Source organism: Durio zibethinus, chromosome 2, assembly GCF_047325235.1.
Source record: "Durio zibethinus cultivar Kanyao isolate XHJ-2024 chromosome 2, ASM4732523v1, whole genome shotgun sequence".
NCBI lineage: Eukaryota > Viridiplantae > Streptophyta > Magnoliopsida > Malvales > Malvaceae > Durio > Durio zibethinus.
Genome location: NC_143163.1, coordinates 10,525,268 through 10,538,449, shown reverse-complemented (window position 1 = coordinate 10,538,449; position 13,182 = coordinate 10,525,268).

Sequence of the window (13,182 nt, the reverse complement as noted above, 5' to 3'; positions counted from 1 at the left end):
ATTATGTTTGTATTTAAATATAAAAGTCAAAACAGATAAAATTAGAAAAGAAATAATAAAGAGAAATAGACGTAGCATGGATTTATTTTAATTGTGATTGAACTTTCATATTTATATATAAGTAATGAAAGATCATTTGAAGACAATAAAGATAATATTAAGTTAATGGAATATTAGATGTATCTTATCGATTTAATATGTCATATCAACATAAATGATAAAATTATTTTTGATTTTTTGTTAAAAGCTTTTAACATAAAAAAAAATAATTATACTTTTTTAACCGTAAAATGCTTATAACATTTTGTCTCCCCACTAATCAAATTGTTGAATTTATGATCAATGCACCTAATGTAGGATAGGTAGGCAAAAGGAAATAACATGAAATTTAATTATTTGAAGTTGGCATCATAAAAGGAGATTAATATTAGGAGATAATTAGCCTTGAGTCGTGGTCTGACCTTGTTGTTGTCTGATCATACATGTATGTTTTTAATTAAGGGCATAGCCAGCTTAAATGTTACTAAAGTGATAATTGTTCAGAATGGTTTAATGTTAGTGTTGGAGTTCATCTAGTCGATGTGAGACTTGTGTTTTATTTTAGGAGTTTGGATTCGAGTCTCTACTTTGAACTCTGATGATGAACTAAGGGTCCAGTTTGCCTCGAAAAGTTATCTGATTTGGTTGATTTGACTTAGGATTTGTCCGATTTGACTAGTTTGACCTGGATTCATCCGATTTTGGCAAGTGTTATGACATTAAATGAGAAAAAAAGTAGTTTAAGCGAGAAAATTTAAAAATGAAAAGATGAAAAGATATCTTTCCTTTTTCAATCTGACATGTGGCATGGTTTGCGCAATTCATCTAATTTGCAGTACGACTATATAAAGGGCTATTAGGGCTTTTAATTTTCATATTTCTGGTTTTTTTTTTTTTTTTTTGCTTTCATTCTGACCTAAAGTTTTTTATCTCAAAAGCTTTTCAACTTTAAAGTTTTTCTACACTTTTTTTGATATGTATTTGTAACCATGCCTTCTAAAATAAGTTCTGGGGAGGCTAAGAGTTTTAGGGTATAACTTAAGGGAGGTTAGCTTGGGCAAGACGATAATGTTCTGATTCCACCATATATCGGGGACCGTAATTGGAAAAAGATGGGCTTTTTGTTTCAACCCGATGTCCAAAGAATGGCAACGACAAAACGAAAAAAATGCTCAGATAAGAAGGGAATGGGTCCCGAGTATAGAAGAACTGTATGCTCAGATAGATTTTGATGTACAAAATCCACCACATTTCTTCATTTTTCAGGTTAGTCCATTTTCTATGGATGACCTCTCTTTATCTTTAGCTATTCCCTCTTATGGGGTTCAATCTCATTAATTTTTTTTTACTTTTACTATTCATCCTATCAATGCTACCATTGTCACTTCTATTCCCCCTCGATTAGTTCTTGTTGGGATCATTTGCTCTCCTAAAAAGTCTCCACCTCATCTTTTTTACTTCAGAGTTGAGTTGCTATCAGCTATGGTTCAGCCTTGGAATCTTGCTCCTATTCAGGAGTCAGAGTTTTCTAAAAATGAAAAGTCTAGTGATGAGAAAAGTTATGAGGAGAAACAAGAGGAGGGGAGTACCTCAATTGGGGAAGTGATGACGATGAGAGGAACGCTGTGGAGCAGGATGAATTGACTTAGGTCCTTGCATATACTCTCTATGACCTTGATATGATCCCTAAAAATGTGATGAGAGAACTAAATGTCATGACAAATCCTGAAGACTGTCCTAGCATGTGTTTAGCTCATCATTTTGCGTTCTGGTGACAACCCTCTTTTTCTTCTAGAGAGGAGTATAGTATAATAATGTCAAACTCCTTAGACCGAGTCACTGATAAATTGAAGCCACATTGGCTTTATGTATATTGGAATTCTTTCGTGGTCGGTCTGAGGTTTTTATTTCTTTTTTTATTTGTTTTAATTTTTAATTCTTACAATTTGACTATCACCCAATTCACTTTCAACTTCGTTCGATACATAGTTACTTTCATCATCTTTGTTAACATTTAAATATTCTTCTTTCTCTACCTCTGTTTAGGGAATTCTTTTCTATTAAGATGTACCTTAGTGATAAGAGGTGATATTATGTAACAGCTCGATCTAATAAAAAATTGTTTGCTTATTATCTTAGCTAGGGATGGTAATGGGTTGGGTCAGGGCGAGTTTTTGCTCGTTCCGAACCAACCCGACTTTATATTCATAAAATTCGAACCTAACCCAACCTAAAGATTTTTTTTATTTTTTGATACTTAAACCCGACTTGACCTAATATTGTATAGACCATACTCGACTTGATCTGATTCGAAATTAATAAAATATTATTTTTTTAATATAAATATAAAATTATATAATTATATAAATATATAAACTAAAAATTAAAAATAATTAAAAAATAAATTATATATATATCAGGTCAAGTCAGGTCGGGTTTGCTTAAAACCCAACCCTGACCCAGTGTGAAATTTGATTGTAAAACAAAAATGACCATATGAGATTAGGTCAGGTTGGGCTGCCAACCCTAATCTTTGCTCAATAAAAAATTGAAAACTACTCTTCCTTTGCCTCTAAAAACAAAATATAAATAAGATAGTTCGACTAAGGTCGAGGCACGAAAAAAAATAAATGTGCTTAATGTTTTTATTGATACATCAATAGCTCTCTCTATTTTGGATCTATTAGATCGGGACAAAATAATGGAGTACACCCGTAGAGGGGAGCACATTATTGATGCCCACAAGCTAACCTCCTCCGAAGTAATAAACAAAATGAAGTATTAGGGTAGGTTTAAGGTAATCTCATAGGGTTTTATTTTAACCTAATTTTTATCTAATTGTTAGCTTGATCTTGTAGAGATGTCTACCAATGATGACTTAAACTTCACCCTATACTAGCACACTCTTAGGCCTAAAGAAAATTCAACTTAGGGCCTAATCCCACAAGGGGACAAGATCATTAACCTTTCAATGTAATGCTTTCTAATGCTTTCAATGTGCTATTTCATTGGTCTTGCGTTTCGCATGTTTAACCTTGATAAAACCAAAACTCTGTTGGAGTTTGCGAGCTTCATCCATGATATGATGGCCAACATAAAACAAATCTTTCCCCTGCTCAATTCGTGCATATGTTATTCGTAATGTGTCACCCTTTAAAATAATAGTTTGAAGTCCTGGGTTTTTGGATAGCTCTAGAGCCTTTATTGCTGCAAACGCTTCTATTACAAGAGGGACCAAAGATTTAAATAGTGGTTGGATGTCATTATTTTACAATCGTATCACTATCCATCAACGTTATTGAAAAAAAAATGAGAGAAAACTTTAATCTCATTTATAGTAAACGCATCACGGTCGCAAATTACAATGTAATGTTGAATAGCGATAATAACGGTTCGCTATTACTCACTATTTCATTATTCATTCAAAAATTCAAGAAAAAAATTTTCATATGATTTTATTTAAAAATTTAAAATAAAAACAGCAAGAAAAAAAATAAACATCAATTTACAAATTAAAAAAAAAATCACAAAACTTAAACTTCTAAAGATATCAATTCTTTGAAATTTAACTTCAATCAAGATCAAATATATGCAGTTTAAGATAAGTAATTAATTCAATACTCAAATTACTTTTTTTTTAATTTTTAAATTTATCATGATTTTGTGCATTTAGGATTGGATTGAGCTACGGTGCATTGGTAGAAGGAGACAAGAGTTGCTAGGACTTAAAATGAGAGACAAGAGATAAGAGTGAGACTTAAGGTTGATGGAGACGAACAGATGGCACAAATAAAAAAAAAAAACTGAGAGATGGGGATGATAATGACGGTTTGGAGAAAAAAATTATTGAATGCAAAGTAAGGGAATGAGAAGTTGTGTGAATCTGTGCAATTTAATCAAAAGGTTGAGGAAGTAAACTTAAGGCAATTTTTGTTAAAATTGCCACAACATAAGCCCATAAAAAGTAATTCTCTTGATTCATAAATAGTAATACTCTTATTTAATTTATAAATATTTATAATTTATTATTTGATTTATGTATAATATAATTCGATAATAATTTGATAAATATAATAATTAAATATATTATTTTTATGATTATTTATTTTTTATATGTTTATTTATCTCTTATTATTTTTTAATTATCATATAAATAATTTTTTAAATATAAATATTTTACTATAAATATTTTTTCTTAAATAAAAAAAATATATGATATAATATAAATTATTTTAAAAATTATAAAATAAAAAAATTTATAATTAATAATTAAAATTATTATATTTAATAATAAATTAAATAAAATTTTAAAAAATTTATGATCATAATAATCACAATAATTATAAAAATTTTTATTATATTTATAATCATTATAAATATGATATCATTAAAAATGTGATCGTTGTCATAATTTAAATTATTGAGAGAGATTTAACTCCTACTAAAACTGTGGAAGATGCCCCAACAACAGCGCCAACACTGTCTCGTGTCACGACCCCCAGGCCTCCTGTTCCATCGCTTCATTTATTGCACCATCAAAATTCGCTTGCAAAATGTCAACCCGTGGCGCAGCCCAGTCCTCAGCGTCATTAGGTCTTGTACCTACAACACCTTTTTTGTCTTCCTGAACTTCTCGATATGGTAGCAAACCTCGCCGTATCTTGTGGGGTGTTCATATTAAATCAAAAAGGGTCCTTGAACAAAGTGATTTTAATACGATGAAAAACGTTTCAAATTTCATTAACGTGCTGTATACGAAAAGTTTTGTTAAATCGTGATAACTTTTTTAATATTTGAGCGATCATCATATATTATTATATATCACTCTTAATTTATAAATATCAAAATAAAATTTTTATTAAAATTATAGATTTATATTTATATTTATAAATATCAAGATAAATTCTTATTAAGTTTGTGTTAAAATTAATTCGATGTTGTAATATATTAACTAAATTGATTAAAGTAAAGCACGGGAGATTCCGTGTACATAGCATCCTTCGCCCTTCGGAGAAACACCCACATGGCCCTCTTGTATCCTGCTTTCATATCCATAGTAATATATTTCTTCTCTTTGTCACGTTTCTTTCTTTTGGATAAGCTCAATTTCATTGAGTTCTTCTCTTTCTCACGTTTCTTTCTTTTGAATAAGCTTAATTTCATTTACATAAAAGACGGCAGACCACAAAACTTGCGGTAAGTTTTGATCTCTGATCAAATTTTATAAACATAAAAGGAAAAAATGATTAAAGGTAAAAATAAAAGGTATTAATTATATTTGTATTTAAATATATAAGTCAAAACAGATAAGATGAAAAAAAATAATAATAAAGAAAAATAGGAGTAACATGGATTTATTTTAATTGTGACTAGACTTTCATATTTATATATAAGCAATGAAAGATCATTTGAGGACAACAAAGATAATGTCAAGTTAATGTTGCACTGAATGTGTTAGATCGATCTAATATGTCATATTAACATAAATGATAAAATCATCTTTGATTATTTGGTAAAGGCTTTTAACATAAAAAATCATTATACTCTTTTAATCGTCAAATACTTATAACATTCTATCTCCCCACTATTTAAATTGCTGAATTTATGATCAATGCACCTAATGTAGGATAGGTAGGCAAAAGGAAATGACATGAAATTTAATTCTTTGAAGTTGGTATCATAAAGGGAGATTAATATTAGGAGACAGCTAGCCTTGAGTCGTGATCCGACTTTGTTGTTGTCTGATCATACGTGTATGTCTTTAATTAAGGGCATAGCCAGCTTAAAAGTTACTAGGGTGATAATTGTTTAGAATAGTCTAATGTTAGTGTTGGAGTTCGTCTAGTCAATGTGAGACTTGTGTTTTATTTTAGGAGTTTGGATTCGAGTCTCTACTTTGAACTTTAATGATGAACTAAGGGTCCAGTCTACCTCGAAGAGTTATCTGGTCTGGTTGATTGACCTAGGATTTGTCCGGTTTGGCTAGTTTGGCCTAGATTCATCCGATTTTGGCTAGTGTGATGGCATTAAATGAGGAAAAAAGGTAGTTTAAGCAAGAAAATTTTAAATGGAAAGATGAAAAGATATCTTTCCCTCTTCAATCTGACATGTGGCATGGTTTGCGCAATTCATCTAATTTGCAGTGTGACTATATGAATGGCTATTGGGGCTTTCAATTTTCATATTTTTTTTTTTTTTTTTTTTGCTTTCATTCTGACTTAAATTTTTTGATCTCAAAAGCTTTTGAACTTTAAAGTTTTCTACACTTTTTTCGATATGTATTTGTAACCATGCCTTCTAAAATAAGTTCTGGAGAGGCCAAGAGTTTTATGGTATAACTTAAGGGAGGTCAGCTTGGGCAAGACGATAATGTTCTGATTTCACCATATATCGGGGACCGTAATTGGGAAAAGATGGGCTTTTTGTTTCAACCCGATGTCTAAAGAATGGCAACGACAAAACAAAAAAATTACTCAGATAAAAAGGGAATGGGTCTTGAGTACAAAAGAACTGTATGCTCAAATAGACTTTGAAGTATAAAATCCACCACATTTTTCGAGTTGGTCCATTTTCTATGGCTAACCTTCTTTTATCTTTAGCTATTCCCTCTTATGGGGTTCAATCTCATAAATTTTTTTCTACTTCTGCTATTCCTCTTATCAATGTTGCCATTGTCATTTCTATTCCCCCTCGATTAGTTCTTGTTAGGATCATTTGCTCTCCTGAAAGGTCTCTACCTCATCTTTTTTACTTTGGAGTTGACTTGCTATCAGCTATGGTTCAGCTTTGGAATCCTGCTCCTATTCAGGAGTTGGAGTTTTCTAAAAATGAAAATTCTAGTGATGAGAAAGATTCTAAGAAAGAACAAAAAGAAAGGAGTACCTCAATTGGGGAAAGTGATGACGAGGAGAGGAATGCTGTAGAGTAGGGTGAATTGACTTAGGTCCCTGTATATACTCCCTGTGACCTTGATATGATCCTTAAAAATGTGATGAGAGAACTAAATGTTAGGATAAATCCTGAAGACTGTCCTAACATGTGTTTAGCTCATCACTTTACGCTCTGGTGATAACCTCTTTTTCTTTCAAAGAGGAGTATAGTGTAATAATATCAAACTCCTTAGACCGAGTCACTGATAAACTGAAGCCACATTGACTTTATGTATATTGGGATTCCTTTGTGGTCGGTCTGAGGTTTCCATTTCTTTTTTTGTTTGTTTCAATTTTTAATTCTTACAATTTGACTATTACCCAATTCACTTCCAACTTTGTTCGGTACATAGTTGCTTTCATCATCTTTGTTAACATTTAAATATTCTTCTTTCTCTCCTACAATTTAAGGAATTTTTTCTATTAAGATATACCATAGTGATAAAAGGTGGTATTATGTAACAGCTCGATCTAATAAAAAATTGTTCACCTATTATCTTAGCTAGGGATGGTAATGGGTCAGGTCAAGACGAGTTTTTGCTCGTCCTAAACCAACCTAACTTTATATCCATAAAATTCGAACCTGACCCGACTTGAAGATTTTTTTTTATTTTTTTATACTTGAACCCGACTTGACCTGATATTGTATAGACCATATCAACTTGATCTGATTCAAAATTAATAAAATATTTTTTTAATATACAATATTATTTTTTAAAATAAAATATTATTTTTTAATATAAATATAAAATTATATAATTATATAAATATATAAACTAAAAATTAAAAATAATTAAAAAATAAATTTTTTATATATATAGGGTCGAGTCAGGTCGGGTTTGCTTAAAACACGACCCTGACCGAGTATAAAATTTGATTGTCAAAAAACAAAATAACCGTATGATATTAGGTCAGGTTAGGCTTCCAACCCTAATCTTAGCTCAATAAAGAATTGAAAAATACTCTTCCTTTGCATCTAAAAATAAAATATAAATAAGATAGTTCGAGTAAGGTCGAGGCATGAAAAAAAATAAATATGCTCAACGTTTTTATTGATACATCGATGGCTCTCTCTATTTTGGATCTATTAGATCAGGATAAAATAATGGAGTACAGCCGTAGAGGGGAGCACATTATTGATGCCCACAAGCTGACCTCATTCGAAGTAATAAACAAGATGAAGTATTAGGGTAGGTTTAATGTAATCTCATAAGGTTTTATTTTAACCTAATTTTTATCTAATTGTTAGCTTGATCTTGTAAAGATGTCTACCAATGATGACTTCAACTTCATCCTATACTAGCACACTCTTAGGCCCAAAAGAGGCCTAAAGAAAATTCAACTTCATAATCCCACAAGGGGATAAGTTCATTAGCCTTTCAATGTAATGCTTTCTAACAACTCAAAAGATAAAGGCCAGGGCTAGTTAGGATCTGTTCTTAGCACAAACACCTTTTCATGTTAAAAAGTTAAGGATGTAGGTCTTTTCTTCCACCTTAAAGAACCCTGAAGCTAGGGTACTTAAGCCTAGCTTAAAAAAGATCTCTACAAGGTTAAAGTATGCTCCTACCAATGACCTCACTAATAACCTTAATATAGTGAAAATGTTCGACAAGGTCGCGATTCCTAATTTTGGTAAGTACTGTTTAACTTAAGCTCAGTTTTATCATTATCTTTCATTTTGCTAAGCATGAGTTTGTTCTATATAGTCCAATAAATATTTCTAGCTCAGCCCTTTAACAACATCAGCCAGGCCCTCTACTACATCTACCTTATAATAACCCACCTATTGAAGGCTAAAAAAGATGTGGCTGCCCAGCCAATGAACATAAAAAGAACTTAGGCACTCTGGGCAATGTTAGGTCTAGTTTCAATATGTCTCACAAAAAAGAGGTTGAACAAAGAAAAATGAATGATGAGCTGAAAGTAAAGTTGAAGGCCGTCCTAGTTATAAAGCCTCGATCAAGTCTATGAGGGAGTAGACTAAGCTTCAGCTTAATGATGCTTAGGTTGATGTTTGAGCTGAAAATCAAAAAAAGAGAGAGAAAAGATCTAAAGGCAAAAAATGTTAAGAAGTTCAAGGCTTTCAGTGAATTCCTCCAGCTAAAAATGGAGTTCTTTGAAAAATATGCTCAGTGCCTTTAGCTTGGCCAAAGATGAGGTGCATTTTAAGTTTTCTCACCTCAACCTTGATCTTTTTTATATTAATATCAATAATATCATATTGAGATCTCCTTTAAATCAACCAAAGAAAGAGGAGAAAAATGAAAAAAAAAGTAATGATGAAGCCATAAATGTCGAGCTCGAGGTAGCTCTAGGGCCCGAGTATGAGGTGAAAAAGGCTGGGAAAGGTTAGATTATCACTATTGTTGCTCCTACTAATAAGGATATTACTCATGCTATTGTTGCTAATGTTGTTGACACATAATTCTTTTTTATTTTTAACTTTTTTGTTTTTAACTTTTGTAAATTTTTGTTAATGTATGAGGTCAATTTTTTTAATGACCTCGGATTGGAATGACTTGCCTGACAAACCATTTTTTAACAACTTTTGTACTTAATAAAAAGATAAATAGAAACTTTTGTTCAGCTCCATCCAAGATTCAGCTCATTTCTGTTGTTATAATTTTTTCTTTATTCGTTTAAGTTTAAGCATGATTAATTGAAAAAGTTTAAGCCTGGTTAAATGACCTAAGGATTTACTTAATTACTTTAACTAAATTAACTTAAGAATCCATCTAAGTTCTAGGTCAAATTTTGTTAGGTCGATTTAGCATGAACTCATTAAGCGTAGTTTAATTTCTGTATTCAAGTAAAAAGTACAAGTGTAAGCTCAGTTTAGACCATGCTATTGATAATAAACCCTTAAATTATCTGCATTTTACATCATTAGGATGAAGTTGCCATTGATGTCTTGTAGTTTGTAAGTCATGCCATAAATGATCTTTTTAACTATATATGATCATTCTCAAGTTAAGGCTAATTTGTCACTTTAGTCATCTATTCTTAAGGTTTCAACTTTTTGGAGTACCAGGTCACCTTTCTCGATATGCTTATGTCAGACTCTTTTATTATAATAACTAGACACGATAAATGATGGAAAATGTAGCACATGAGTGAACCGCTGATATTTGTTACATCTTTTTACTAGTTCGATTGTATCACTTTTGATAATGGACCAATAATAACCTTACAAAGTACTTTGTAGGCTAATAACTGAGGTCTGAGGTCGTATCCACATATTCTTTTGAGGATTTCTCTCAAGATGTAGTCTACTTCTTCCTTATCAATACATCTTAAATAAAATAGATAAAAAGATCTTTTATATAATTTTTTCTTAATCATCATGTATCGAAAAACCTTCTTTATCAATGCCCTAACTCGAATTTTATCTTCAAGTAGTGCTCTCATGGTCAGGTATGCCTTGATTGGTGTTATCTAGATTTTTTTTTTATGATCTATCCTACGAGCTTGTCCTTGGTGTTTTTGTGTGTCGATTCTTCTATCAAGACTTAGTTTGGACTTTCTGTTATTATTCCTAAAGTCAACTTGCATAAGGAGTCTATCAGTGAATTTTTTAAACTCGATTTTTTTTACCTTAACCTTGGAAAAATTGATCATTAGGGCTAATGCTTTATTTAGATATTTTTGGATTCCTTCTTCTCAAGCTCTGAACTTCTCATTTATTAACTTAACCATTAACTGAGAGTCATTATATATAGTTATATGTTGAACATTTAGCTCGATTGCCAATCTTAAACTGGCTATCAATGCCTCATACTTTGCCTCATTGTTAGATACCTTAAACTTAATATCAAGGTATATGGATATTGTACTCCTTTCGAGCTGATTAGAATAAGACTGGTTCTTCTATTATGTTTCATGATCAATCCATCAACATAAAGTTTTTAATTTTCTTTATACAAGGTTTTTTCTTTTTTCTTTGGGTATCTTTCAAGCTGGGTTAAAGTGAGCTTTACAATGAAATCCACTAGCACTTAAGATTTCATAACCGACCTAGGCAGCATATGCAAGTCAATCTCACTAAGTGCTATTGCCCATTTAATTAACCTCCTAGACATTTTTAGTTTCTCTAAAATCTACCTTAGTGGTTGGTTAGGCAGCATGTGGATCTCATAAGCTTGAAAATATAGCCTAAGTTTCCTAGCCTAAGTGACAACTACATAAGCTAGTTTTTTTATACCTTGTAGTTAATTTTTAGCCCTATCAATACCTTGCTCACAAAATAAACCGACTTTGTTTCCCTTTTTCTTCTCAGATTAAGACCAAGCTAATGGTCTGGTCTATGGTGGCCATGTATAAGCTAAGATCTCACCGAGTCTTGACTTAGACAAATAAGTAGAGAGGATAAAACCTATTTGAGTTTTTCAAAAATTTTTGACACTGAAGAGTTCACCTAAAGTTAAAGATATTTCTGAGAATTTTGAAGAATAACAGACATTGTTTGGTAGACCTAGACATGAATCAACTTAGAGTGACTATTTTGTCAGTGCATTCATGTTTAGGATTGCATGACCTTTTTTGAGTTCACCTCTATCCCCTTTTTGTTGATCACATAACTGAAGAACTTATTCGTCGTGACACCGAAAGCACATTTACTTGGGTTAAGTCTCATATTATACTTTTTTAAGGTGTTAAAGGTCTCTCTAAAGTCTTCTAGGTGCCCAATCAAGCTTTTACTTTTAACTATTATGTTGTCTATGTATACATTCATGTTGCGACTGATTTGGTTGTTAAACACCTTGTTTACTAGCTTTTGGTAGGTTGCCCTTACATTCTTCAATATGAAAAAAATTAGCTTAAAACAATAAAAGCTTTTTTTGGTAATAAAGGTTATTTTTCCTTATCATTCACTAGCATTTTGATTTGATTGTAATCGAAATAGGCATCCGTAAAGCTAAAGAGGCCATTCTCGATACTATCATCCACCATCTAATCTATGCTAGGGAGAGAAAAGTTATCTTTTGAGCATGCTCTGTTCAGGTCAGTAAAGTCAACATACGTCTTTCATTTTTCACTATGATTTTTTATCATGACCACATTGATTATCCACTCAGGGTAATATACCTTTCTAATAAAGCTTGTTTGCAGTAATTTATCAATCTCCTCCTCGATAACCTTTTATCTTTTTGGAGTAAAGGTTCTCTTCTTTTGTTGAATTGGTTTTATCTTCAGATTAATATATAGCTTATGGACCATCACTTCGACATCAATCTTGGGCATACCAGATAGTGTCCAAGCGAATAGGTCAACATTATATTCTAAAAATTGAATTAACTGATACTTATGTTGAAGTTTGGTTTCAATCCGCATATGTTTTTTAGGAATGCTATCCCATAATGGTATGGCTACTAGATTCTCAATCTACTCAGGTTGACTTTCATCCAAGTCTGATTTTTGGTTAATTATTTCTTTTTGTTCGATTAGGTTATGATCATTTCGTATGAAAACAAACCTCGACATAATGATCAGTATGTTGTTGAAAACTTCTTGAATATATATGTCATAAAATTGGTATGTATTTTTCATTTCATACTGTAATTTGGCCGGCCTATTAGCTTGATCTAAATGACATGTAGTTATTCACACCGACTTAAAAGCTTGATTGTCTTTAGAGTTATCTCAAAAAACTTAAAAAATAGAACAAAAGTTTTATTTTTGCTAGAGCTTAAAAGCTTGAAGTAGCTTAAGAGGGTACTTCTATCAAGTCGATCTTACATTTTATATTTTTGCTTGTGGCTTCTTGCTTCTTGTTAACCTCTACTGTATACCATTTTTTAGTGCTTTTATTCTTAGTCTGCTTTTCAGTCCTTCATTTTATTATGGTGACTAATACTATCATACCATAGACTGTCTCCCTTAACCTTTCTCACCTTATTGGGTATTGAGAATTTCACTTTTGGATGAGGAGCTGAGCCTATAAGTTTCATATTAAATTGGCTAGGTTGGCCCAATATCATGTTATAGGTTGATAGGACATCGACATCCATAAATTTTATGATTGAAGTGATAGTCTTCAGTTTTGTTCCCAAAGAGATCAGTAGCTTGATTGTTCCTTTTATCAATACATGTTCTTTTCCAAATCTTATTAGTATCATAGTGATCGATTGTAGTCGATTTTCACTAATTTTTTTATGGTATCATGGTATATGATATCGGTTGAGCTCTCTTTATCAAATAATACATTTTGATT